Genomic DNA, 26,302 nt, shown 5'->3' with positions numbered 1-26,302 from the left:
AAATTCTCAACAAATTCTATGAAGGGAGTCCAAGTTTAAATAAATCATTGCAACTACCATGGCTATATTTCAGCTTCTCTAGTGGGGCCATGCTGTGTTGTTTTGAAATATTATGTAACTGTCTTTGAAAAGGTTTTTCTTCTTACTGCAAAAATACATATTTGTACTTTAAGATAAACAGAGTGATGGATGAGGTGTAAAGGTTACAGTCATAATGTTAACAAATGCGTAGGTACTGGTGTCATTTTGTTTTTGTTACCTGAGTCATGTTATGAATGACAGCTATTCATTGCTCTGTCTGAATACTTTACTTTTGTTCATCTATTTTTATGAAATGTACTGAAAGACAAGTACAGCAATTACCTGTGATGAGCTGTAATGGATATACAGACAAGTTAGTAAGGTCCTTCCTCCAGCTTCAGTGTACCTTGGCATTGATTCAACAAGTCTCTGAACTCTACTATAGAGATGAATACTATGCTTCTAAAAGATATTCCTTCATTTGGTGTTTTGAAGATGGTGGTGGAGAGTGCTGTTCATTGTTCAGTAGGGTTGAGATCAGGTGTCTACATAGGTCATAGCACCAGCCTATTCAAGTGGCAGCCCGCGGGCCAACTCCAGTCCACCAATCAAGTAACAACAGCTCACCTATCAGTTCTGTTTACAAATACATAAAATTTAAAACCTGAAGAAAACAAATCCCATGAATAACGGACATTTTTTCCACAATAATTCCTTAAAACCAGCAGAATGCTCCTATGTAATGTAAACTATGTAACCATCCACCAAGTGTACATGACAATAATCATTTTCAAACTAATCCAACTATTCAGTGACCCTTCATACTGGATGGGGACATTGTCATCCTGGAGGAGAACACTCCCATTAGGGTAGAAATGTTTCATCACAGGAAAAAGGTGATCACTCAGAACAAATTTGCAGTGTATTGATTGCAGTGACACTTCCTTCTAAGGGGACAAGTGAACCCAAACCATGCCAGTAAAATACACTTGACAGCATATCCGAGCCTCCGGATCCCCTCACTCTCGGAGTCAAGCATGGACTGTATTTATATAGCACCTTTCAAGTCTGACCAATCAAAGCACTTTTAAACTACAAGCCATGTTCACTCTTTCACACACATTAATACATTGATGGCCCAGTGTTTGACAGCAATTCAGGGTTCAGTATCTTGCTTAAGGACACTTTGACATGTTGACTGGAGAAGCCAGAAATCAAACCACTGAAATTTCAATTAGTGGACAACCTGCCCTATCTTGAGAGCCACAGTCAAATCTGCGCCATAATAAAAGATAGTAGAGCTGTGAATATGTGACAAAACTGAAGCTCATCCACCCTTCCTGCCTGACAAACCCCAATGTCATAATTTCTATCTTTTATTATGACAAATAAAGCCACTGATTCATGTTATGAGTTGAAATATTTGGATTACTCAGCCACCGAGATGCAATCATGCGTAACTGACAAAATAAACTGACATCATACGCTAGATATATCCCATTTAATCTCATTAACAACAGGATTGTATTTATTTTTATATTCATAGTTAGAAATAGGCATAATTAGCTGCCTGAATAGTTCATCCTGTGCAAGAAACCAGTGACATAATATCCAGGAGGCGTTTTGTTTCTGAGATACCATTTTAAATCAAAAGGTGCTGAAATGCATAATTGTTCCACAAACAATGACAATAGATGCTTTTGTGACATCTTCTAAAAATATTCCACTCCTAACTGTTTCTCAACCTTGGGACGCAACAGGTATTGGCATTCTTCCTTACTAGGTGTGCAACTGGTTTGACCACATCTTTGATAGGAAAGCAGAAGAAGTAAAAGAAAGCCTCAATATTTCAAAAAATAAAATGGAACTGTAAAATTCATTATAGTTTTAATGATGCAATACTAGAGTACTTCTAATGGTTTCAATTCCAGATATCACATTAAAAAAGGAGGAAATTAATATTAAATTAAACTGTGTTTATGTTGGCAGCTAACCTCACCTTACCATTAATTCTTACAGCTTTGTATGAAATAAAAATCAATAGATTATTTCACATTTTTTCCCTAAAAATGGAAGAAATGGAACCAGGAAACGGCTCAGTTTATTGGGTTGACTGGTATGCAGGGTGCTTTATGGGAGGGGCACACCTCATGGCAGGTGACAGGTCAAACTAAGTATATAAAGAGGGACAAACAAGGTCTTTGCAGTCGCAAAAATGGCCTTGAGGAAATGGATCTGCATATTGGTTCTTACAAGCCTTTTGTCTGCAGGTAAGTCACACTTAGATTAGATTGATCTCTTCGTTGAGCTGAAGATGCTCTCAAAGTAGTTTAATATATAAGAGTAAACTAGTTTAGAAATTTAAAACAATTTACCTGGCTATTAGTTTTGGCTTGACTGAACCTTATAAGTACAGTGCAGTGTCTGGATGTTAGATGTAGTGTAATAATATACTGTATAGTATTAACAAATCCACATTAACTGAAGTGATTTTGTTGCAAGGATTTTAATTTTGGATGTTAGTGTTTGTATACTTTAACTCATTAATGATTATCATACATTCTGAGATGTTTTATAAAACATAATAATAAGCTTGTGCTTAACGTGCAAATTTTACTACTACTACTACTACTATTATTTATTCCCAAGAAAAACTGTTAACCTTAAAAAAGGTTAATGTCCAGAGCTGGACATAGTGTGTTTTTGTTTGGCGTTTTTTAAGAAATGGTGCACTCAGATTAATATGACTGACTCATTTGTGTTGTATTTTTCCCAGAATCACATGCTCAGCTCAATGGTAAGTTTCACTTCAGACATGATATTGCATCTGCATTGTCAAGGGTTTTAATAGCAATTTAATCTGCTCATTCAGTGACAAAGACATTTTTGTAAAATGTTTTTTTTTTCTATTATTCTGACATCTGGCCGTATTGATATCTTTTCCAGTATGTGGCACTGCTCCATTGAACACACGGATAGTTGGAGGTGAAGATGCTCCAGCAGGAAGTTGGCCCTGGCAGGCTAGTCTGCAGAGATTTGGCAGCCATGTTTGTGGTGGTTCTCTCATCAACAGTGAGTGGGTGATGTCTGCTGCTCACTGCTTCTCCAGGTGGGTGACACAGGCCTAATCTCAGTATTGCTGAAATCAATCAATCATGATTGATTGAGATTGACTAATATTTGTCTATGAAAGCAATACTTGAAATTTTTTCAAAAACAGTGCACTGTGCATTTTACTATTTGTATTTCATATTTTACTTTAATCTCAAACGAACCAGGTTTGATCATTCAGTTAGGTTGACAAAAACAGCAAGGCAATAATATGACAACAACACCAATAAAAACAATATCAGTCTGCTCAGACTCTTCTCAGCAGATAAATTCACAGACAACATTAGATTCACAAGATATACTATTACTGTTATTTTCTTTCATGTTGTTGGAATATATACTCATTTACACATCACAACAACGGTATTCATTTGTCTACGCACTGAAGCAGATCTATGAATGGTCAATTTAATGGCCCAATCCAAACAATCAAAGATACTACACGAGTACATCATTATTTCCCTATATTTCAGGCCATATTTAACCACTATTCTTGTTAAGATCAATGCATTCTGACATTTTTTCTGTAGTACCAACACAAATAGATGGCAGGTTTCCCTTGGTCGTCAGAACCTGCAGGGCACAAACCCAAACGAAGTGTCCAGAACTGTTGCCAGAATCATTTTGCATCCAAACTATGACAGCGACACCAACAACAACGACATCGCTCTGCTCAGACTCTCCTCACCAGTCAAATTCACAGACTACATCAGACCTGTGTGTCTGGCAGCCAGCAGCAGTGTGTTCAACAACGGTACTGATAGCTGGGTCACTGGCTGGGGTGCAGTCAAGGAGGGAGGTGAGTCTGCTTGTGTTGCTGACAAGCTGTTTTGTTTTAGTGCAGTGTTCATGTCATCTAAAGTTTGTAGGAAAATGTTTGATTTGTTTCTTTTCTGGTTGGTTCCTCAGTGTCATTGCCCTTCCCTAAAACTCTACAAGAGGTGGAGGTGCCAGTTCTGGGAAACAGACAGTGTAACTGTCTCAATGGAGTCGGCACAGTCACAGACAACATGATCTGTGCTGGTGTTCTGGCAGGAGGCAAGGACTCATGTCAGGTAGCTGTTTTCTTTTGATTTGTCGCTGATTAGCAAATGCTTTCGAGATTTTCTGAGATTCTCAGACGTTCCCTGTTCTTCTCCTCAGGGTGACTCAGGAGGCCCAATGGTGAACAAGCAGGGCTCTGTGTGGGTCCAGTCTGGAATCGTTAGTTTTGGTTTTGGCTGTGCTCGGCCCAATCTGCCAGGAGTCTACTCCAGAGTGTCCAGTTACACGTCCTGGATCAACTCCCATATCACATCTGATAAGCCAGGCTTTGTCCAGTTCACCTCAAGTGGGCTGGATGCTGACAGCAGCTACACCTGTCCTGGTCTGCCACCTCCTGTCATAACTATTACTACTACTGATGCTACTGCGGGATCAGATATTACAACATCAGATCCAGTATCCAGCATGTCAAGTGCTGAATGTAAGTAACCCCACTACCACAGAATTGGGAAGATAAATGTAATCTAACTTCTAATTTGTACAAATAATAAAAAGTCAGCCAACTTTTCCAACAAAGGCGTGAACTCTTTAAGCTTTCCTGTTTTTGGTGCCCCCAAGTGGCAGAATGAAAAATAAAATGACAGACAGATGCCCCACATAGTGGCTTCAAACACTAATACTTTATAGAAGCTGATATGTATCAAATGTGCAATTATAACATCTTTCAAATTATTCTGATGATACAGTACACAGTTTTGGCTGTAGTAAAATAAAAAACAATCCTAATGACAACTGGTGCAGTCTGTGTAACTGTGATTATGTCTGCACGTGGTGGCACACATTATTGTTTGCTGTCTGTTTTTATACTGCTGTTATCATTTGCCATAGACTTTACATGCAGGAACGTAAGCTAAATATCATGGTATTTAATTAGTCAGATTATGAAATACTTAATAATATGTGTTGTCATGAGTGCTGCCCCACACTACAAACAATTAGAAACCTTTTGTAGATATTGTGTAGCAGTCTGACAGATCAATTCAACAAGCACTTATTAGAGCACATTTTTTTCAGTGTGTGGCATCACTCCACTGAACACACGGATAGTTGGAGGTGAAGATGCTCCAGCAGGAAGTTGGCCCTGGCAGGTTAGTCTGCAGAGATTTGGCAGCCATGTTTGTGGTGGTTCCCTCATCAACAGTGAGTGGGTGATGTCTGCTGCTCACTGCTTCTCCAGGTGAGAAACTGTAATATAATAAGGGATATATTTCTCTGTATTTCAGTCTATGCTTTGGAAATATGTTTGGTTTACATTCTTCCGAAAATCAATGCAATTTATCATTTTTTCCGTAGTACCAACACAAATAGATGGCAGGTTTCCCTTGGTCGTCAGAACCTGCAGGGCACAAACCCAAACGAAGTGTCCAGAACTGTTGCCAGAATCATTTTGCATCCAAACTATGACAGCGACACCAACAACAACGACATCGCTCTGCTCAGACTCTCCTCACCAGTCAAATTCACAGACTACATCAGACCTGTGTGTCTGGCAGCCAGCAGCAGTGTGTTCAACAACGGTACTGATAGCTGGGTCACTGGCTGGGGTGCAGTCAAGGAGGGAGGTGAGTCTGCTTGTGTTGCTGACAAGCTGTTTTGTTTTAGTGCAGTGTTCATGTCATCTAAAGTTTGTAGGAAAATGTTTGATTTGTTTCTTTTCTGGTTGGTTCCTCAGTGTCATTGCCCTTCCCTAAAACTCTACAAGAGGTGGAGGTGCCAGTTCTGGGAAACAGACAGTGTAACTGTCTCAATGGAGTCGGCACAGTCACAGACAACATGATCTGTGCTGGTGTTCTGGCAGGAGGCAAGGACTCATGTCAGGTAGCTGTTTTCTTTTGATTTGTCGCTGATTAGCAAATGCTTTCAAGATTTTCTGAGATTCTCAGACGTTCCCTGTTCTTCTCCTCAGGGTGACTCAGGAGGCCCAATGGTGAACAAGCAGGGCTCTGTGTGGGTCCAGTCTGGAATCGTTAGTTTTGGTTTTGGCTGTGCTCGGCCCAATCTGCCAGGAGTCTACTCCAGAGTGTCCAGTTACACGTCCTGGATCAACTCCCATATCACATCTGATAAGCCAGGCTTTGTCCAGTTCACCTCAAGTGGGCTGGATGCTGACAGCAGCTACACCTGTCCTGGTCTGCCACCTCCTGTCATAACTATTACTACTACTGATGCTACTGCGGGATCAGATATTACAACATCAGATCCAGTATCCAGCATGTCAAGTGCTGAATGTAAGTAACCCCACTACCACAGAATTGGGAAGATAAATGTAATCTAACTTCTAATTTGTACAATTAATAAAAAGTCAGCCAACTTTTCCAACAAAGGCGTGAACTCTTTAAGCTTTCCTGTTTTTGGTGCCCCCAAGTGGCAGAATGAAAAATAAAATGACAGACAGATGCCCCACATAGTGGCTTCAAACACTAATACTTTATAGAAGCTGATATGTATCAAATGTGCAATTATAACATCTTTCAAATTATTCTGATGATACAGTACACAGTTTTGGCTGTAGTAAAATGAAAAACAATCCTAATGACAACTGGTGTAGTCTGTGTAACTGTGATTATGTCTGCATGTGGTGGCACACATTATTGTTTGCTGTCTGTTTTTATACTGCTGTTATCATTTGCCATAGACTTTACATGCAGGATCGTAAGCTAAATATCATGGTATTTAATTATTCAGATAATGAAATACTTAATAATATGTGTTTGTCATGAGTGCTGTCCCACACTACAAACAATTAGAAACCTTTTGTAGATATTGTGTAGCAGTCTGACAGATCAATTCAACAAGCACTTATTAGAGCACATTTTTTTCAGTGTGTGGCATCACTCCACTGAACACACGGATAGTTGGAGGTGAAGATGCTCCAGCAGGAAGTTGGCCCTGGCAGGTTAGTCTGCAGAGATTTGGCAGCCATGTTTGTGGTGGTTCCCTCATCAACAGTGAGTGGGTGATGTCTGCTGCTCACTGCTTCTCCAGGTGAGAAACTGTAATATAATAAGGGATATATTTCTCTGTATTTCAGTCTATGCTTTGGAAATATGTTTGGTTTACATTCTTCCGAAAATCAAGGCAATTTATCATTTTTTCCGTAGTACCAACACAAATAGATGGCAGGTTTCCCTTGGTCGTCAGAACCTGCAGGGCACAAACCCAAACGAAGTGTCCAGAACTGTTGCCAGAATCATTTTGCATCCAAACTATGACAGCGACACCAACAACAACGACATCGCTCTGCTCAGACTCTCCTCACCAGTCAAATTCACAGACTACATCAGACCTGTGTGTCTGGCAGCCAGCAGCAGTGTGTTCAACAACGGTACTGATAGCTGGGTCACTGGCTGGGGTGCAGTCAAGGAGGGAGGTGAGTCTGCTTGTGTTGCTGACAAGCTGTTTTGTTTTAGTGCAGTGTTCATGTCATCTAAAGTTTGTAGGAAAATGTTTGATTTGTTTCTTTTCTGGTTGGTTCCTCAGTGTCATTGCCCTTCCCTAAAACTCTACAAGAGGTGGAGGTGCCAGTTCTGGGAAACAGACAGTGTAACTGTCTCAATGGAGTCGGCACAGTCACAGACAACATGATCTGTGCTGGTGTTCTGGCAGGAGGCAAGGACTCATGTCAGGTAGCTGTTTTCTTTTGATTTGTCGCTGATTAGCAAATGCTTTCAAGATTTTCTGAGATTCTCAGACGTTCCCTGTTCTTCTCCTCAGGGTGACTCAGGAGGCCCAATGGTGAACAAGCAGGGCTCTGTGTGGGTCCAGTCTGGAATCGTTAGTTTTGGTTTTGGCTGTGCTCGGCCCAATCTGCCAGGAGTCTACTCCAGAGTGTCCAGTTACACGTCCTGGATCAACTCCCATATCACATCTGATAAGCCAGGCTTTGTCCAGTTCACCTCAAGTGGGCTGGATGCTGACAGCAGCTACACCTGTCCTGGTCTGCCACCTCCTGTCATAACTATTACTACTACTGATGCTACTGCGGGATCAGATATTACAACATCAGATCCAGTATCCAGCATGTCAAGTGCTGAATGTAAGTAACCCCACTACCACAGAATTGGGAAGATAAATGTAATCTAACTTCTAATTTGTACAATTAATAAAAAGTCAGCCAACTTTTCCAACAAAGGCGTGAACTCTTTAAGCTTTCCTGTTTTTGGTGCCCCCAAGTGGCAGAATGAAAAATAAAATGACAGACAGATGCCCCACATAGTGGCTTCAAACACTAATATTTTATAGAAGCTGATATGTATCAAATGTGCAATTATAACATCTTTCAAATTATTCTGATGATACAGTACACAGTTTTGGCTGTAGTAAAATGAAAAACAATCCTAATGACAACTGGTGTAGTCTGTGTAACTGTGATTATGTCTGCATGTGGTGGCACACATTATTGTTTGCTGTCTGTTTTTATACTGCTGTTATCATTTGCCATAGACTTTACATGCAGGAACGTAAGCTAAATATCATGGTATTTAATTATTCAGATAATGAAATACTTAATAATATGTGTTTGTCATGAGTGCTGTCCCACACTACAAACAATTAGAAACCTTTTGTAGATATTGTGTAGCAGTCTGACAGATCAATTCAACAAGCACTTATTAGAGCACATTTTTTTCAGTGTGTGGCATCACTCCACTGAACACACGGATAGTTGGAGGTGAAGATGCTCCAGCAGGAAGTTGGCCCTGGCAGGTTAGTCTGCAGAGATTTGGCAGCCATGTTTGTGGTGGTTCCCTCATCAACAGTGAGTGGGTGATGTCTGCTGCTCACTGCTTCTCCAGGTGAGAAACTGTAATATAATAAGGGATATATTTCTCTGTATTTCAGTCTATGCTTTGGAAATATGTTTGGTTTACATTCTTCCGAAAATCAAGGCAATTTATCATTTTTTCCGTAGTACCAACACAAATAGATGGCAGGTTTCCCTTGGTCGTCAGAACCTGCAGGGCACAAACCCAAACGAAGTGTCCAGAACTGTTGCCAGAATCATTTTGCATCCAAACTATGACAGCGACACCAACAACAACGACATCGCTCTGCTCAGACTCTCCTCACCAGTCAAATTCACAGACTACATCAGACCTGTGTGTCTGGCAGCCAGCAGCAGTGTGTTCAACAACGGTACTGATAGCTGGGTCACTGGCTGGGGTGCAGTCAAGGAGGGAGGTGAGTCTGCTTGTGTTGCTGACAAGCTGTTTTGTTTTAGTGCAGTGTTCATGTCATCTAAAGTTTGTAGGAAAATGTTTGATTTGTTTCTTTTCTGGTTGGTTCCTCAGTGTCATTGCCCTTCCCTAAAACTCTACAAGAGGTGGAGGTGCCAGTTCTGGGAAACAGACAGTGTAACTGTCTCAATGGAGTCGGCACAGTCACAGACAACATGATCTGTGCTGGTGTTCTGGCAGGAGGCAAGGACTCATGTCAGGTAGCTGTTTTCTTTTGATTTGTCGCTGATTAGCAAATGCTTTCGAGATTTTCTGAGATTCTCAGACGTTCCCTGTTCTTCTCCTCAGGGTGACTCAGGAGGCCCAATGGTGAACAAGCAGGGCTCTGTGTGGGTCCAGTCTGGAATCGTTAGTTTTGGTTTTGGCTGTGCTCGGCCCAATCTGCCAGGAGTCTACTCCAGAGTGTCCAGTTACACGTCCTGGATCAACTCCCATATCACATCTGATAAGCCAGGCTTTGTCCAGTTCACCTCAAGTGGGCTGGATGCTGACAGCAGCTACACCTGTCCTGGTCTGCCACCTCCTGTCATAACTATTACTACTACTGATGCTACTGCGGGATCAGATATTACAACATCAGATCCAGTATCCAGCATGTCAAGTGCTGAATGTAAGTAACCCCACTACCACAGAATTGGGAAGATAAATGTAATCTAACTTCTAATTTGTACAATTAATAAAAAGTCAGCCAACTTTTCCAACAAAGGCGTGAACTCTTTAAGCTTTCCTGTTTTTGGTGCCCCCAAGTGGCAGAATGAAAAATAAAATGACAGACAGATGCCCCACATAGTGGCTTCAAACACTAATACTTTATAGAAGCTGATATGTATGAAATGTGCAATTATAACATCTTTCAAATTATTCTGATGATACAGTACACAGTTTTGGCTGTAGTAAAATAAAAAACAATCCTAATGACAACTGGTGCAGTCTGTGTAACTGTGATTATGTCTGCATGTGGTGGCACACATTATTGTTTGCTGTCTGTTTTTATACTGCTGTTATCATTTGCCATAGACTTTACATGCAGGAACGTAAGCTAAATATCATGGTATTTAATTAGTCAGATTATGAAATACTTAATAATATGTGTTTGTCATGAGTGCTGCCCCACACTACAAACAATTAGAAACCTTTTGTAGATATTGTGTAGCAGTCTGACAGATCAATTCAACAAGCACTTATTAGAGCACATTTTTTTCAGTGTGTGGCATCACTCCACTGAACACACGGATAGTTGGAGGTGAAGATGCTCCAGCAGGAAGTTGGCCCTGGCAGGTTAGTCTGCAGAGATTTGGCAGCCATGTTTGTGGTGGTTCCCTCATCAACAGTGAGTGGGTGATGTCTGCTGCTCACTGCTTCTCCAGGTGAGAAACTGTAATATAATAAGGGATATATTTCTCTGTATTTCAGTCTATGCTTCGGAAATATGTTTGGTTTACATTCTTCCGAAAATCAAGGCAATTTATCATTTTTTCCGTAGTACCAACACAAATAGATGGCAGGTTTCCCTTGGTCGTCAGAACCTGCAGGGCACAAACCCAAACGAAGTGTCCAGAACTGTTGCCAGAATCATTTTGCATCCAAACTATGACAGCGACACCAACAACAACGACATCGCTCTGCTCAGACTCTCCTCACCAGTCAAATTCACAGACTACATCAGACCTGTGTGTCTGGCAGCCAGCAGCAGTGTGTTCAACAACGGTACTGATAGCTGGGTCACTGGCTGGGGTGCAGGCAAGGAGGGAGGTGAGTCTGCTTGTGTTGCTGACAAGCTGTTTTGTTTTAGTGCAGTGTTCATGTCATCTAAAGTTTGTAGGAAAATGTTTGATTTGTTTCTTTTCTGGTTGGTTCCTCAGTGTCATTGCCTTTCCCTAAAACTCTACAAGAGGTGGAGGTGCCAGTTCTGGGAAACAGACAGTGTAACTGTCTCAATGGAGTCGGCACAGTCACAGACAACATGATCTGTGCTGGTGTTCTGGCAGGAGGCAAGGACTCATGTCAGGTAGCTGTTTTCTTTTGATTTGTCGCTGATTAGCAAATGCTTTCGAGATTTTCTGAGATTCTCAGACGTTCCCTGTTCTTCTCCTCAGGGTGACTCAGGAGGCCCAATGGTGAACAAGCAGGGCTCTGTGTGGGTCCAGTCTGGAATCGTTAGTTTTGGTTTTGGCTGTGCTCGGCCCAATCTGCCAGGAGTCTACTCCAGAGTGTCCAGTTACACGTCCTGGATCAACTCCCATATCACATCTGATAAGCCAGGCTTTGTCCAGTTCACCTCAAGTGGGCTGGATGCTGACAGCAGCTACACCTGTCCTGGTCTGCCACCTCCTGTCATAACTATTACTACTACTGATGCTACTGCGGGATCAGATATTACAACATCAGATCCAGTATCCAGCATGTCAAGTGCTGAATGTAAGTAACCCCACTACCACAGAATTGGGAAGATAAATGTAATCTAACTTCTAATTTGTACAATTAATAAAAAGTCAGCCAACTTTTCCAACAAAGGCGTGAACTCTTTAAGCTTTCCTGTTTTTGGTGCCCCCAAGTGGCAGAATGAAAAATAAAATGACAGACAGATGCCCCACATAGTGGCTTCAAACACTAATACTTTATAGAAGCTGATATGTATGAAATGTGCAATTATAACATCTTTCAAATTATTCTGATGATACAGTACACAGTTTTGGCTGTAGTAAAATAAAAAACAATCCTAATGACAACTGGTGCAGTCTGTGTAACTGTGATTATGTCTGCATGTGGTGGCACACATTATTGTTTGCTGTCTGCTTTTATACTGCTGTTATCATTTGCCATAGACTTTACATGCAGGAACGTAAGCTAAATATCATGGTATTTAATTATTCAGATAATGAAATACTTAATAATATGTGTTTGTCATGAGTGCTGTCCCACACTACAAACAATTAGAAACCTTTTGTAGATATTGTGTAGCAGTCTGACAGATCAATTCAACAAGCACTTATTAGAGCACATTTTTTTCAGTGTGTGGCATCACTCCACTGAACACACGGATAGTTGGAGGTGAAGATGCTCCAGCAGGAAGTTGGCCCTGGCAGGTTAGTCTGCAGAGATTTGGCAGCCATGTTTGTGGTGGTTCCCTCATCAACAGTGAGTGGGTGATGTCTGCTGCTCACTGCTTCTCCAGGTGAGAAACTGTAATATAATAAGGGATATATTTCTCTGTATTTCAGTCTATGCTTTGGAAATATGTTTGGTTTACATTCTTCCGAAAATCAAGGCAATTTATCATTTTTTCCGTAGTACCAACACAAATAGATGGCAGGTTTCCCTTGGTCGTCAGAACCTGCAGGGCACAAACCCAAACGAAGTGTCCAGAACTGTTGCCAGAATCATTTTGCATCCAAACTATGACAGCGACACCAACAACAACGACATCGCTCTGCTCAGACTCTCCTCACCAGTCAAATTCACAGACTACATCAGACCTGTGTGTCTGGCAGCCAGCAGCAGTGTGTTCAACAACGGTACTGATAGCTGGGTCACTGGCTGGGGTGCAGTCAAGGAGGGAGGTGAGTCTGCTTGTGTTGCTGACAAGCTGTTTTGTTTTAGTGCAGTGTTCATGTCATCTAAAGTTTGTAGGAAAATGTTTGATTTGTTTCTTTTCTGGTTGGTTCCTCAGTGTCATTGCCCTTCCCTAAAACTCTACAAGAGGTGGAGGTGCCAGTTCTGGGAAACAGACAGTGTAACTGTCTCAATGGAGTCGGCACAGTCACAGACAACATGATCTGTGCTGGTGTTCTGGCAGGAGGCAAGGACTCATGTCAGGTAGCTGTTTTCTTTTGATTTGTCGCTGATTAGCAAATGCTTTCGAGATTTTCTGAGATTCTCAGACGTTCCCTGTTCTTCTCCTCAGGGTGACTCAGGAGGCCCAATGGTGAACAAGCAGGGCTCTGTGTGGGTCCAGTCTGGAATCGTTAGTTTTGGTTTTGGCTGTGCTCGGCCCAATCTGCCAGGAGTCTACTCCAGAGTGTCCAGTTACACGTCCTGGATCAACTCCCATATCACATCTGATAAGCCAGGCTTTGTCCAGTTCACCTCAAGTGGGCTGGATGCTGACAGCAGCTACACCTGTCCTGGTCTGCCACCTCCTGTCATAACTATTACTACTACTGATGCTACTGCGGGATCAGATATTACAACATCAGATCCAGTATCCAGCATGTCAAGTGCTGAATGTAAGTAACCCCACTACCACAGAATTGGGAAGATAAATGTAATCTAACTTCTAATTTGTACAATTAATAAAAAGTCAGCCAACTTTTCCAACAAAGGCGTGAACTCTTTAAGCTTTCCTGTTTTTGGTGCCCTCAAGTGGCAGAATGAAAAATAAAATGACAGACAGATGCCCCACATAGTGGCTTCAAACACTAATACTTTATAGAAGCTGATATGTATCAAATGTGCAATTATAACATCTTTCAAATTATTCTGATGATACAGTACACAGTTTTGGCTGTAGTAAAATAAAAAACAATCCTAATGACAACTGGTGCAGTCTGTGTAACTGTGATTATGTCTGCATGTGGTGGCACACATTATTGTTTGCTGTCTGTTTTTATACTGCTGTTATCATTTGCCATAGACTTTACATGCAGGAACGTAAGCTAAATATCATGGTATTTAATTATTCAGATTATGAAATACTTAATAATATGTGTTTGTCATGAGTGCTGCCCCACACTACAAACAATTAGAAACCTTTTGTAGATATTGTGTAGCAGTCTGACAGATCAATTCAACAAGCACTTATTAGAGCACATTTTTTTCAGTGTGTGGCATCACTCCACTGAACACACGGATAGTTGGAGGTGAAGATGCTCCAGCAGGAAGTTGGCCCTGGCAGGTTAGTCTGCAGAGATTTGGCAGCCATGTTTGTGGTGGTTCCCTCATCAACAGTGAGTGGGTGATGTCTGCTGCTCACTGCTTCTCCAGGTGAGAAACTGTAATATAATAAGGGATATATTTCTCTGTATTTCAGTCTATGCTTTGGAAATATGTTTGGTTTACATTCTTCCGAAAATCAAGGCAATTTATCATTTTTTCCGTAGTACCAACACAAATAGATGGCAGGTTTCCCTTGGTCGTCAGAACCTGCAGGGCACAAACCCAAACGAAGTGTCCAGAACTGTTGCCAGAATCATTTTGCATCCAAACTATGACAGCGACACCAACAACAACGACATCGCTTTGCTCAGACTCTCCTCACCAGTCAAATTCACAGACTACATCAGACCTGTGTGTCTGGCAGCCAGCAGCAGTGTGTTCAACAACGGTACTGATAGCTGGGTCACTGGCTGGGGTGCAGTCAAGGAGGGAGGTGAGTCTGCTTGTGTTGCTGACAAGCTGTTTTGTTTTAGTGCAGTGTTCATGTCATCTAAAGTTTGTAGGAAAATGTTTGATTTGTTTCTTTTCTGGTTGGTTCCTCAGTGTCATTGCCCTTCCCTAAAACTCTACAAGAGGTGGAGGTGCCAGTTCTGGGAAACAGACAGTGTAACTGTCTCAATGGAGTCGGCACAGTCACAGACAACATGATCTGTGCTGGTGTTCTGGCAGGAGGCAAGGACTCATGTCAGGTAGCTGTTTTCTTTTGATTTGTCGCTGATTAGCAAATGCTTTCAAGATTTTCTGAGATTCTCAGACGTTCCCTGTTCTTCTCCTCAGGGTGACTCAGGAGGCCCAATGGTGAACAAGCAGGGCTCTGTGTGGGTCCAGTCTGGAATCGTTAGTTTTGGTTTTGGCTGTGCTCGGCCCAATCTGCCAGGAGTCTACTCCAGAGTGTCCAGTTACACGTCCTGGATCAACTCCCATATCACATCTGATAAGCCAGGCTTTGTCCAGTTCACCTCAAGTGGGCTGGATGCTGACAGCAGCTACACCTGTCCTGGTCTGCCACCTCCTGTCATAACTATTACTACTACTGATGCTACTGCGGGATCAGATATTACAACATCAGATCCAGTATCCAGCATGTCAAGTGCTGAATGTAAGTAACCCCACTACCACAGAATTGGGAAGATAGATGTAGTCTAACTTCTAATTTGTACAATTAATAAAAAGTCAGCCAACTTTTCCAACAAAGGCGTGAACTCTTTAAGCTTTCCTGTTTTTGGTGCCCCCAAGTGGCAGAATGAAAAATAAAATGACAGACAGATGCCCCACATAGTGGCTTCAAACACTAATACTTTATAGAAGCTGATATGTATCAAATGTGCAATTATAACATCTTTCAAATTATTCTGATGATACAGTACACAGTTTTGGCTGTAGTAAAATAAAAAACAATCCTAATGACAACTGGTGCAGTCTGTGTAACTGTGATTATGTCTGCATGTGGTGGCACACATTATTGTTTGCTGTCTGCTTTTATACTGCTGTTATCATTTGCCATAGACTTTACATGCAGGAACGTAAGCTAAATATCATGGTATTTAATTATTCAGATTATGAAATACTTAATAATATGTGTTTGTCATGAGTGCTGCCCCACACTACAAACAATTAGAAACCTTTTGTAGATATTGTGTAGCAGTCTGACAGATCAATTCAACAAGCACTTATTAGAGCACATTTTTTTCAGTGTGTGGCATCACTCCACTGAACACACGGATAGTTGGAGGTGAAGATGCTCCAGCAGGAAGTTGGCCCTGGCAGGTTAGTCTGCAGAGATTTGGCAGCCATGTTTGTGGTGGTTCCCTCATCAACAGTGAGTGGGTGATGTCTGCTGCTCACTGCTTCTCCAGGTGAGAAACTGTAATATAATAAGGGATATATTTCTCTGTATTTCAGTCTATGCTTTGGAAATATGTTTGGTTTACATTCTTCCGAAAATCAAGGCAATTTATCATTTTTTCCGTAGTACCAACACAAATAGATGGCAGGTTTCCCTTGGTCGTCAGAACCTGCAGGGCACAAACCCAAACGAAGTGTCCAGAACTGTTGCCAGAATCATTTTGCATCCAAACTATGACAGCGACACCAACAATAACGACATCGCTTTGCTCAGACTCTCCTCACCAGTCAAATTCACAGACTACATCAGACCTGTGTGTCTGGCAGCCAGCAGCAGTGTGTTCAACAACGGTACTGATAGCTGGGTCACTGGCTGGGGTGCAGTCAAGGAGGGAGGTGAGTCTGCTTGTGTTGCTGACAAGCTGTTTTGTTTTAGTGCAGTGTTCATGTCATCTAAAGTTTGTAGGAAAATGTTTGATTTGTTTCTTTTCTGGTTGGTTCCTCAGTGTCATTGCCCTTCCCTAAAACTCTACAAGAGGTGGAGGTGCCAGTTCTGGGAAACAGACAGTGTAACTGTCTCAATGGAGTCGGCACAGTCACAGACAACATGATCTGTGCTGGTGTTCTGGCAGGAGGCAAGGACTCATGTCAGGTAGCTGTTTTCTTTTGATTTGTCGCTGATTAGCAAATGCTTTCAAGATTTTCTGAGATTCTCAGACGTTCCCTGTTCTTCTCCTCAGGGTGACTCAGGAGGCCCAATGGTGAACAAGCAGGGCTCTGTGTGGGTCCAGTCTGGAATCGTTAGTTTTGGTTTTGGCTGTGCTCGGCCCAATCTGCCAGGAGTCTACTCCAGAGTGTCCAGTTACACGTCCTGGATCAACTCCCATATCACATCTGATAAGCCAGGCTTTGTCCAGTTCACCTCAAGTGGGCTGGATGCTGACAGCAGCTACACCTGTCCTGGTCTGCCACCTCCTGTCATAACTATTACTACTACTGATGCTACTGCGGGATCAGATATTACAACATCAGATCCAGTATCCAGCATGTCAAGTGCTGAATGTAAGTAACCCCACTACCACAGAATTGGGAAGATAGATGTAGTCTAACTTCTAATTTGTACAATTAATAAAAAGTCAGCCAACTTTTCCAACAAAGGCGTGAACTCTTTAAGCTTTCCTGTTTTTGGTGCCCCCAAGTGGCAGAATGAAAAATAAAATGACAGACAGATGCCCCACATAGTGGCTTCAAACACTAATACTTTATAGAAGCTGATATGTATCAAATGTGCAATTATAACATCTTTCAAATTATTCTGATGATACAGTACACAGTTTTGGCTGTAGTAAAATAAAAAACAATCCTAATGACAACTGGTGCAGTCTGTGTAACTGTGATTATGTCTGCATGTGGTGGCACACATTATTGTTTGCTGTCTGCTTTTATACTGCTGTTATCATTTGCCATAGACTTTACATGCAGGAACGTAAGCTAAATATCATGGTATTTAATTATTCAGATTATGAAATACTTAATAATATGTGTTTGTCATGAGTGCTGCCCCACACTACAAACAATTAGAAACCTTTTGTAGATATTGTGTAGCAGTCTGACAGATCAATTCAACAAGCACTTATTAGAGCACATTTTTTTCAGTGTGTGGCATCACTCCACTGAACACACGGATAGTTGGAGGTGAAGATGCTCCAGCAGGAAGTTGGCCCTGGCAGGTTAGTCTGCAGAGATTTGGCAGCCATGTTTGTGGTGGTTCCCTCATCAACAGTGAGTGGGTGATGTCTGCTGCTCACTGCTTCTCCAGGTGAGAAACTGTAATATAATAAGGGATATATTTCTCTGTATTTCAGTCTATGCTTTGGAAATATGTTTGGTTTACATTCTTCCGAAAATCAAGGCAATTTATCATTTTTTCCGTAGTACCAACACAAATAGATGGCAGGTTTCCCTTGGTCGTCAGAACCTGCAGGGCACAAACCCAAACGAAGTGTCCAGAACTGTTGCCAGAATCATTTTGCATCCAAACTATGACAGCGACACCAACAACAACGACATCGCTTTGCTCAGACTCTCCTCACCAGTCAAATTCACAGACTACATCAGACCTGTGTGTCTGGCAGCCAGCAGCAGTGTGTTCAACAACGGTACTGATAGCTGGGTCACTGGCTGGGGTGCAGTCAAGGAGGGAGGTGAGTCTGCTTGTGTTGCTGACAAGCTGTTTTGTTTTAGTGCAGTGTTCATGTCATCTAAAGTTTGTAGGAAAATGTTTGATTTGTTTCTTTTCTGGTTGGTTCCTCAGTGTCATTGCCCTTCCCTAAAACTCTACAAGAGGTGGAGGTGCCAGTTCTGGGAAACAGACAGTGTAACTGTCTCAATGGAGTCGGCACAGTCACAGACAACATGATCTGTGCTGGTGTTCTGGCAGGAGGCAAGGACTCATGTCAGGTAGCTGTTTTCTTTTGATTTGTCGCTGATTAGCAAATGCTTTCAAGATTTTCTGAGATTCTCAGACGTTCCCTGTTCTTCTCCTCAGGGTGACTCAGGAGGCCCAATGGTGAACAAGCAGGGCTCTGTGTGGGTCCAGTCTGGAATCGTTAGTTTTGGTTTTGGCTGTGCTCGGCCCAATCTGCCAGGAGTCTACTCCAGAGTGTCCAGTTACACGTCCTGGATCAACTCCCATATCACATCTGATAAGCCAGGCTTTGTCCAGTTCACCTCAAGTGGGCTGGATGCTGACAGCAGCTACACCTGTCCTGGTCTGCCACCTCCTGTCATAACTATTACTACTACTGATGCTACTGCGGGATCAGATATTACAACATCAGATCCAGTATCCAGCATGTCAAGTGCTGAATGTAAGTAACCCCACTACCACAGAATTGGGAAGATAGATGTAGTCTAACTTCTAATTTGTACAATTAATAAAAAGTCAGCCAACTTTTCCAACAAAGGCGTGAACTCTTTAAGCTTTCCTGTTTTTGGTGCCCCCAAGTGGCAGAATGAAAAATAAAATGACAGACAGATGCCCCACATAGTGGCTTCAAACACTAATACTTTATAGAAGCTGATATGTATCAAATGTGCAATTATAACATCTTTCAAATTATTCTGATGATACAGTACACAGTTTTGGCTGTAGTAAAATAAAAAACAATCCTAATGACAACTGGTGCAGTCTGTGTAACTGTGATTATGTCTGCATGTGGTGGCACACATTATTGTTTGCTGTCTGTTTTTATACTGCTGTTATCATTTGCCATAGACTTTACATGCAGGAACGTAAGCTAAATATCATGGTATTTAATTATTCAGATTATGAAATACTTAATAATATGTGTTTGTCATGAGTGCTGCCCCACACTACAAACAATTAGAAACCTTTTGTAGATCTTGTGTAGCAGTCTGACAGATCAATTCAACAAGCACTTATTAGAGCACATTTTTTTCAGTGTGTGGCATCACTCCACTGAACACACGGATAGTTGGAGGTGAAGATGCTCCAGCAGGAAGTTGGCCCTGGCAGGTTAGTCTGCAGAGATTTGGCAGCCATGTTTGTGGTGGTTCCCTCATCAACAGTGAGTGGGTGATGTCTGCTGCTCACTGTTTCTCCAGGTGAGAAACTGTAATATAATAAGATATATATTTCTCTGTATTTCAGTCTATGCTTTGGAAATATGTTTGGTTTACATTCTTCCGAAAATCAAGGCAATTTATCATTTTTTCCGTAGTACCAACACAAATAGATGGCAGGTTTCCCTTGGTCGTCAGAACCTGCAGGGCACAAACCCAAACGAAGTGTCCAGAACTGTTGCCAGAATCATTTTGCATCCAAACTATGACAGCAACACCAACAACAACGACATCGCTTTGCTCAGACTCTCCTCACCAGTCAAATTCACAGACTACATCAGACCTGTGTGTCTGGCAGCCAGCAGCAGTGTGTTCAACAACGGTACTGATAGCTGGGTCACTGGCTGGGGTGCAGTCAAGGAGGGAGGTGAGTCTGCTTGTGTTGCTGACAAGCTGTTTTGTTTTAGTGCAGTGTTCATGTCATCTAAAGTTTGTAGGAAAATGTTTGATTTGTTTCTTTTCTGGTTGGTTCCTCAGTGTCATTGCCCTTCCCTAAAACTCTACAAGAGGTGGAGGTGCCAGTTCTGGGAAACAGACAGTGTAACTGTCTCAATGGAGTCGGCACAGTCACAGACAACATGATCTGTGCTGGTGTTCTGGCAGGAGGCAAGGACTCATGTCAGGTAGCTGTTTTCTTTTGATTTGTCGCTGATTAGCAAATGCTTTCAAGATTTTCTGAGATTCTCAGACGTTCCCTGTTCTTCTCCTCAGGGTGACTCAGGAGGCCCAATGGTGAACAAGCAGGGCTCTGTGTGGGTCCAGTCTGGAATCGTTAGTTTTGGTTTTGGCTGTGCTCGGCCCAATCTGCCAGGAGTCTACTCCAGAGTGTCCAGTTACACGTCCTGGATCAACTCCCATATCACATCTGATAAGCCAGGCTTTGTCCAGTTCACCTCAAGTGGGCTGGATGCTGACAGCAGCTACACCTGTCCTGGTCTGCCACCTCCTGTCATAACTATTACTACTACTGATGCTACTGCGGGATCAGATATTACAACATCAGATCCAGTATCCAGCATGTCAAGTGCTGAATGTAAGTAACCCCACTACCACAGAATTGGGAAGATAAATGTAATCTAACTTCTAATTTGTACAATTAATAAAAAGTCAGCCAACTTTTCCAACAAAGGCGTGAACTCTTTAAGCTTTCCTGTTTTTGGTGCCCCCAAGTGGCAGAATGAAAAATAAAATGACAGACAGATGCCCCACATAGTGGCTTCAAACACTAATACTTTATAGAAGCTGATATGTATCAAATGTGCAATTATAACATCTTTCAAATTATTCTGATGATACAGTACACAGTTTTGGCTGTAGTAAAATAAAAAACAATCCTAATGACAACTGGTGCAGTCTGTGTAACTGTGATTATGTCTGCATGTGGTGGCACACATTATTGTTTGCTGTCTGTTTTTATACTGCTGTTATCATTTGCCATAGACTTTACATGCAGGAACGTAAGCTAAATATCATGGTATTTAATTATTCAGATTATGAAATACTTAATAATATGTGTTTGTCATGAGTGCTGCCCCACACTACAAACAATTAGAAACCTTTTGTAGATATTGTGTAGCAGTCTGACAGATCAATTCAACAAGCACTTATTAGAGCACATTTTTTTCAGTGTGTGGCATCACTCCACTGAACACACGGATAGTTGGAGGTGAAGATGCTCCAGCAGGAAGTTGGCCCTGGCAGGTTAGTCTGCAGAGATTTGGCAGCCATGTTTGTGGTGGTTCCCTCATCAACAGTGAGTGGGTGATGTCTGCTGCTCACTGCTTCTCCAGGTGAGAAACTGTAATATAATAAGGGATATATTTCTCTGTATTTCAGTCTATGCTTTGGAAATATGTTTGGTTTACATTCTTCCGAAAATCAAGGCAATTTATCATTTTTTCCGTAGTACCAACACAAATAGATGGCAGGTTTCCCTTGGTCGTCAGAACCTGCAGGGCACAAACCCAAACGAAGTGTCCAGAACTGTTGCCAGAATCATTTTGCATCCAAACTATGACAGCGACACCAACAACAACGACATCGCTCTGCTCAGACTCTCCTCACCAGTCAAATTCACAGACTACATCAGACCTGTGTGTCTGGCAGCCAGCAGCAGTGTGTTCAACAACGGTACTGATAGCTGGGTCACTGGCTGGGGTGCAGTCAAGGAGGGAGGTGAGTCTGCTTGTGTTGCTGACAAGCTGTTTTGTTTTAGTGCAGTGTTCATGTCATCTAAAGTTTGTAGGAAAATGTTTGATTTGTTTCTTTTCTGGTTGGTTCCTCAGTGTCATTGCCCTTCCCTAAAACTCTACAAGAGGTGGAGGTGCCAGTTCTGGGAAACAGACAGTGTAACTGTCTCAATGGAGTCGGCACAGTCACAGACAACATGATCTGTGCTGGTGTTCTGGCAGGAGGCAAGGACTCATGTCAGGTAGCTGTTTTCTTTTGATTTGTCGCTGATTAGCAAATGCTTTCAAGATTTTCTGAGATTCTCAGACGTTCCCTGTTCTTCTCCTCAGGGTGACTCAGGAGGCCCAATGGTGAACAAGCAGGGCTCTGTGTGGGTCCAGTCTGGAATCGTTAGTTTTGGTTTTGGCTGTGCTCGGCCCAATCTGCCAGGAGTCTACTCCAGAGTGTCCAGTTACACGTCCTGGATCAACTCCCATATCACATCTGATAAGCCAGGCTTTGTCCAGTTCACCTCAAGTGGGCTGGATGCTGACAGCAGCTACACCTGTCCTGGTCTGCCACCTCCTGTCATAACTATTACTACTACTGATGCTACTGCGGGATCAGATATTACAACATCAGATCCAGTATCCAGCATGTCAAGTGCTGAATGTAAGTAACCCCACTACCACAGAATTGGGAAGATAAATATAATCTAATTTCTAATTTGTACAATTAATAAAAGGTCAGCCAACTTTTCCAGCAAAGGCGTGAACTCTTTAAGCTTTCCTGTTTTTGGTGCCCCCAAGTGGCAGAATGAAAAATAAAATGACAGACAGAAGCCCCACATAGTGGCTTCAAACAGTAATACTTTATTGAAGCTGTTATGTATCAAATGTGCAATTATAACATCTTTCAAATTATTCTGATGATACAGTACACAGTTTTGGCTGTAGTAAAATAAAAAACAATCCTAATGACAACTGGTGCAGTCTGTGTAACTGTGATTATGTCTACATGTGGTGGCACACATTATTGTTTGCTGTCTGCTTTTATACTGCTGTTATCATTTGCCATAGACTTTACATGCAGGAACGTAAGCTAAATATCATGGTATTTAATTATTCAGATTATGAAATACTTAATAATATGTGTTTGTCATGAGTGCTGCCCCACACTACAAACAATTAGAAACCTTTTGTAGATATTGTGTAGCAGTCTGACAGATCAATTCAACAAGCACTTATTAGAGCACATTTTTTTCAGTGTGTGGCATCACTCCACTGAACACACGGATAGTTGGAGGTGAAGATGCTCCAGCAGGAAGTTGGCCCTGGCAGGTTAGTCTGCAGAGATTTGGCAGCCATGTTTGTGGTGGTTCCCTCATCAACAGTGAGTGGGTGATGTCTGCTGCTCACTGCTTCTCCAGGTGAGAAACTGTAATATAATAAGGGATATATTTCTCTGTATTTCAGTCTATGCTTTGGAAATATGTTTGGTTTACATTCTTCTGAAAATCAAGGCAATTTATCATTTTTTCCGTAGTACCAACACAAATAGATGGCAGGTTTCCCTTGGTCGTCAGAACCTGCAGGGCACAAACCCAAACGAAGTGTCCAGAACTGTTGCCAGAATCATTTTGCATCCAAACTATGACAGCGACACCAACAACAACGACATCGCTCTGCTCAGACTCTCCTCACCAGTCAAATTCACAGACTACATCAGACCTGTGTGTCTGGCAGCCAGCAGCAGTGTGTTCAACAACGGTACTGATAGCTGGGTCACTGGCTGGGGTGCAGTCAAGGAGGGAGGTGAGTCTGCTTGTGTTGCTGACAAGCTGTTTTGTTTTAGTGCAGTGTTCATGTCATCTAAAGTTTGTAGGAAAATGTTTGATTTGTTTCTTTTCTGGTTGGTTCCTCAGTGTCATTGCCCTTCCCTAAAACTCTACAAGAGGTGGAGGTGCCAGTTCTGGGAAACAGACAGTGTAACTGTCTCAATGGAGTCGGCACAGTCACAGACAACATGATCTGTGCTGGTGTTCTGGCAGGAGGCAAGGACTCATGTCAGGTAGCTGTTTTCTTTTGATTTGTCGCTGATTAGCAAATGCTTTCAAGATTTTCTGAGATTCTCAGACGTTCCCTGTTCTTCTCCTCAGGGTGACTCAGGAGGCCCAATGGTGAACAAGCAGGGCTCTGTGTGGGTCCAGTCTGGAATCGTTAGTTTTGGTTTTGGCTGTGCTCGGCCCAATCTGCCAGGAGTCTACTCCAGAGTGTCCAGTTACACGTCCTGGATCAACTCCCATATCACATCTGATAAGCCAGGCTTTGTCCAGTTCACCTCAAGTGGGCTGGATGCTGACAGCAGCTACACCTGTCCTGTCCAGTCAACTTCAGCAACGACGAGACCGATTACACCTGCCCAAATTGTAACCAGTCCAACAAGTGAGTGCTTTTTATTAGCTTGAAAATAAATCACTGAAGTTTAAATTTTCTCTGCTCACTTTGTTCCTCTAAATTTGTATTTCTTCCATTATAACTCTGTTTTCTCATAAAGGGTCAGTATGCGGTGTTGCTCCAATGAACAGTCGTGTGGTAGGTGACAATGGTGCTGTACCTGAGGGGACGTGGCCCTGGATGGTTAGCCTCCACAAAAATGGGATCTACACTTGTGGGGGAACCCTGATTGCTGACAGCTTTGTCCTCACTTCTGCCCAATGTTTCTCTACGTAAGCATATAGGCCTTTATTCTCCAATAATTGAAGATGTTAAGAAATGGATGTTTTATTTCTAAGGTTTCCATTTATGTTCCCTACAGCCCCAATCCAAATGTCAGGGAGTGGAGTGTGTTTTTGGGTCAACGACATGTGGGTGACTCAGAAGAGTTTGAGATGTCTTCAACTGTTGTGAAAATTACAGTGACAAAAATGACCGGCTCCAATATTGCACTGCTGCAGCTAGCTAAAACAATCAGCTACAATGATTATATCCAACCTGTGTGTGTGGACATTAGCAATGCCAGATCTTTCCCTGTTGGAAGTCAGTGCTGGGTGGCAGGCTGGGGTAAGGGAAGCAAAAGCACAGGTAAGGTTAAGATTGTTTGCATGACAGGTTTTATTTCAGTAGATCCTTGAGAGCTACTTTGATGACTGTTTGTATTCACACAAGTAAATGTTTGGGTTTTTTAGGCACTGTTAGAGCTGGCACAAATCTTCGGGACCTTGAAACTCAAGTCACAAATTGTGGGAATGTTTCTGACACAGAGAACATTTGCACGTATTCTATGGAAATTCAGCAGGTAAAATAATTTCCCTCATTCACCAGTTTCTAAGCTGTCAGAAGTTAGCAGATGTTGGTGTTTTCAGATATGGATGATCATTGAATCATGTTTTTTAAAACAGTTTTTACATTTACAGGAAGATCAGGGTGGCCCTCTGCTATGCAAGTCAGATTCATCTTGGTTCCAGGTGGCTGTTGTAACTACTGGTGGAAGCAAATCTATCCGTGCAGACATTCAGATCTTTGCCAAAACTTCAAGATTTGGGTCATTCTTAAAGGAAACAGTGGGCGACATGCCATCTCCTGCTGCCACAGGAGGAGCAGCAGGTTTCTCCTTGTCCTCGTTCCTATCCTTCTTTGTCCCCATTACCTCCATGTTCCTGTTGTCGAGCTTTTAAGTCTGTTGTCAGGGGCCGAGAAGTAGTTAATTCTTGCACTTAAAAGGCAACTAAAAGCTTTAAACACTCTCCTAACCTCATTTATATTCTGTAAATGCTCTCAATGTAACTCAGGTCAAACAGAAAGTGTTTAGAAACTGTTGCAATATAAGGCACTTCCAAATATGTTTATATTTTTATAACAATGAAGATATTTTCTGTAATGTCATTCTTCTAAAAAAAGAATCTAAGTGTTTCACTGAATATAATTAAATGAAGATCAACCTTTATTTATTCTCCACTCAATTATACCTCCATTCTACTTAAAATGTCATGATGAACTTTGTATGAGGTTACTTCTCCAGAAATCTGTCATTTTAATCATATATGGAATAAACATTCATGAAGCATCAGATCCAGCCTTTTTACATACATTCAGAATACAATGTTGTCATATTTTAAATGCATTTAAAAACAAAGCAGCTCACATTGTCAATAAAAGTGGTATCAATGATATGTTTATTTCAAGCAAGTAAGATGCTTGCCCTGAAGCGTTCCACCTTGTATTTCAGCAGTTTTACAGTACATCATGTGATGAAAATCAGACTACAGAGGATTGTATTATGTTGAATTATTTTTCACT

General features: G+C 41.9%; 1 pseudogene; it reads left to right on the top strand.

Annotated features, from left to right (window-relative positions):
• Window positions 1-2,236: 2,236 nt before the first annotated feature.
• On the top strand, window positions 2,237-25,680 carry LOC128381125 (uncharacterized; annotated as a pseudogene).
• The last annotated feature ends 622 nt before the right edge of the window (window positions 25,681-26,302 follow it).

This window comes from Scomber japonicus, chromosome 20 (assembly GCF_027409825.1).
Source record: "Scomber japonicus isolate fScoJap1 chromosome 20, fScoJap1.pri, whole genome shotgun sequence".
In the NCBI taxonomy this organism is placed as follows: domain Eukaryota; kingdom Metazoa; phylum Chordata; class Actinopteri; order Scombriformes; family Scombridae; genus Scomber; species Scomber japonicus.
Note: the sequence above shows the minus strand (reverse complement) of the source record. Positions and strands in the feature narration are given on the sequence as shown.